Source organism: Cebus imitator, unplaced genomic scaffold (assembly GCF_001604975.1).
Source record: "Cebus imitator isolate Cc_AM_T3 unplaced genomic scaffold, Cebus_imitator-1.0 Scaffold96, whole genome shotgun sequence".
NCBI classification, from domain to species: Eukaryota; Metazoa; Chordata; class Mammalia; order Primates; family Cebidae; genus Cebus; species Cebus imitator.
The window spans coordinates 5,137,280-5,141,124 of NW_016107411.1; the positions used below are offsets into that span (position 1 = coordinate 5,137,280).

At 41.5% G+C, this 3,845-nt stretch overlaps 1 pseudogene; it reads right to left on the minus strand.

Moving 5' to 3' along the window:
• Nucleotides 1–251: 251 nt before the first annotated feature.
• On the minus strand, nt 252–1,453 carry LOC108309670 (annotated as a pseudogene).
• Nucleotides 1,454–3,845: the final 2,392 nt, after the last annotated feature.

Below are 3,845 nucleotides of genomic sequence, written 5' to 3' on the forward strand. Positions count from 1 at the left end.
CATTTCAAGAGTTCAATATGATGCAAAGATTAACACATTTTTCCAGTCTTGAGATGCTGCTGCTCCCTGAGTGGAACTTTCTCTGTCATGTTAATATTTCCTACAGATTCTTTTTGAGGAAAAAAATTGCTAAATGTTATCAATTTTTAGAGTGTCCCACATTAAACCTATATCAAGACATTCAGGAAGATAACATGATTAAAGGTTAGATAAATTGTGAGAAAATAATTGAAAAATAAGATGATGGTAACTTATAATTTGATAGCCGCTCTAAGCTTGGCTGAGCACCCTCTGGGGTTTTCTTGTACATCTTGATCTTGTGGATTAAGTACCTTCTTATGTATCAAGTCCCACATTAAAGGAACTCTTCTCATAGAGACTTCTCCTGTGCTTCCGTGATCTGAACCCAATTGCGATGTTTTCATCACTTGCTGTCTGACCCTTAGGTTAAATCTTTCTTTCATGCTTATTCCAAGCAAAAATCTTTTGACCATGCGATCCTCTAGTGAATGGAAGGAGAGGGCAACAAGGCAATCACCAGGTCTCAGAAACTTCTGAGCGGCCTTCAGTCCTGTGTAGAGTTCATTGAGCTCATTGTTCACAAATATGCGAAGAGCCTGGGAAGTCTTTGTGGCAATATGGGTAGATTGCTGTAGCAAGTCTTTTCATGCATAAATAGCAGAGAGAGAAAATGCACCTGTGACAACACTGGCAAGCGGCTGGGTTCTGGTGATGGGGTAGACGCTGCGTGCCTGAACAATTGCTGAAGCGATTTTCTTGGCATGCTTTTCTTCCTGGTATGTTCTCAGGATAGATGCAAGTGCCTGTTGATTTAAAGCATTCACAACATCAGCAGCAGTGGGCATGTCGGGGTACCTGCCACCATCCATCCTCATGTCCAAGGGACCGTCTTCCTGAAGGGAAAAATCTCTTTTAGGAGTATCAAGTTGCATGTAGGAAGACCCGAGATCCATAAGAACTCCATCAAAAGTCCCTGGCTGCACTCCAGCTTTCATTAATAAGGCTTCTGCTTGGCTGAACTGGCCCAGCATAGCTCAGATTTGTTTAGGAGACAGCTCCAAATGATGTTCAGTTAATGCGTAAGCTGTAGGGTCTCTATCCAAGCCATACAGAACAATATCTGACTCCTTCTGTAGAATGGCTTTTGTGTGCCCTCCCAAACCAAATGTCATATCTAGAAAAATCTGTCCTTTTTGGGGTGACAAACAATGACCAACTTCATCCACCATTACTGGAATATGTAATTTAGTCAGAATTTCAAAGTCTCTATCTTGAGATCTGGACTTCATCGTCTTTATATTTTTCTGCTGTAGTATGTATTCTTTTTGTCCAGATACCTAAATTAGGTATGCCAGATTCCAACCAACATGAAAGACATTCTTTATACATTCTACAACAATATGGATACTGAAGCATTCTGTAGGTCAACAAAACTGAGGCATGAAGACTTGTCAATTGGCCTCTAACTTGGGCCAGTGACTAGCACTATGGTGCCAGACAGCCTGAATTTGCTGCCTGCCTAGGTCCTACTCCTGGGGGAAACTCTGTCTTCTCTTTCTTAACTGTTTTTTGCCACTTCTTGCAAAACACTTTTTTGCCACTCTTTTTGCATTTAGAGCCACTCTCTGCCATACTCATGACATTTGTAGATAGATGCCTTCTGTCCTAGGAACATGGGGCAATAGATTAGGAAAAGCGTTTCCTTGGGGCTTAATTTGTTTGAGTCACAGAGTAGATGTTTACGCTCACATCTACTAGGCCGTGCTGTATAGCTTAGGCTCACATCTCTAGGTTGTGCTGTGGTGGTGCTGAATGTCAGACCCTGAGATACAGAGCTGCTCATGCGTTCTTTAGCACATACACATTTTCGTTTGTGCCCCTGGCGTGTGTGGCCATATTTTTGTGTTTGTGATCTGTGAAGCTGTCTGAAGAGTGGGAGACAGAGTGAGGGCCTGTGTCTCCTGCTTATGACTGAGGATGTGCGGTGGGTTGAATGGCGTCCCCCAAAATTTATGTTCACTCAGAACCTCAGAATGTGACTTTATTTAGAAGTAAGGTATTTACAGATATCATTAGTTAAGGATTCCAGATGAAATCATCCCAGATTTATGGTGGGCCTTAAGTCCAGTGAATCACAGTGTCCTTAGGGGACAGAACACAGACACACATGCACAGGGAAGAAGGCCACAGGGAGAAGGAGGCAAAGGCTGGAGGTGAACTGCCAAAGGGAAGGAAAGACTGGACCATTGGAAGCTGGGAAAGGCAAGAAGTCATCTCCCCTAAGCCTTCACACTTAGGAATTGTGGCCCTGCTGGCAACTTGACTTTGGACTTCTAGGCTCCAGAGCTGTGAGAGAAAACATGGTTGTTGTTTCAAGGCTCCTTTTTGTGGTATTGTGTTGCAGCATCCCTGAGAAACTAGTCAAGCGGGGTCCTGGTCACAGTGGATTTCCTGTGACATTGACTCTTTAGTAACCACTAAGAATAATCCAAGGAATATTTTTCTCTCTGTGTACTCTAATAATTGTTATATTAACATGATGGAACCCCATTATAAGTGCATTTGATTTAATCAAATTCAACTTCTCAAAAAAAAAAAAAAGAAAAAAAAAGAAAACTGTTAAGTTCAAGTGTTAGCAAATAATGTATTTACCATTCAGTGAGCATGTAACCCATTCAGAATGAACTCTGGATTTGAAATATGAATCTGTGGTCCTTTATCAGCCGTGTTTCCTCATCATCTCACAGTGTCAGCATCTCTCTCTCTCTTTCTCTGTCTGCCTGTTTCTCTCTTTCATCACCTTTATATCTAATAAAACCTTGTTACCAAATTCAAACACATTAATACACCTGTGCTTAACCAAAGAGAAAGTAATCTGTTCCAATCCTAAAGGAAATGACTCAGCTGCACTGAAATTAGTCACTGCTGTGTAACCTAGGAACAAGATACCATTACTATGTATGCAGTCAGGGAGCTGAATATCAAGCTCTGGAACCACCTGTGAACTTTCAAACACTCATTTCCAAACTGACTAAAATGGCATCTGCCTCTGATGTTGCTCAGTTCATTAAGTCATTGCCATATTCTCACTGTATTGTGAGAATAAATGAAATTTATAGTTGTGATTCTCAAAAGTTTCTTTATATTATTCTTAGGCTACAATGTATACAGGGAACAATTATGAGAAAAAATACACTCATAAATGTTTGAAAAATCTTGAACCATATAAAACTTTAGTAATATTTAGGCTATGTTTTAACTTCCTTATTTTTTCCAGGGTGGGAGAAGGAGTGTTCACTGAAGAAATCTGTATGATGGACTAGTGAAGGCAACTGGCCTGAACTACCACTGTTGAGCCATCTGGTTGCAACTTCAGGGAGGTTAGTGCACTGAGAAGTATTAGGTAAGCGTGGACACGGACATTGGTACCCCAAGAAGCAAAGAAGAGATCCTCTCTTCACATCTGTAGACGGAATCAATAGTATCTTTAACAGGTTCCTTGAAAAAAATATTTCATTGAAAATAGCACGTTATTGGGCGTGTACAGTGGCTCACACCTTTAATCCCAGCACTTCAGGAGGCTGAGGTGGGCAGATCACCTGAGGTCAGGAGTTTGACACTAGCCTGGCCAACATGGTGAAACCTGTCTCTACTAATAATACAAAAGTTAGCCAGGCATGATGGTGCACACCTGTAATCTCAGCTATTTGGGAGGCTGAGGCAAGAGAATCACTTGAACCTGGGAGGTAGAGCTTGCAGTGAACAGAGATTGCACCATTGCGCTCCAGTCTGGGTGACGAGCGAAACTCCATCTCAAAAAAAAA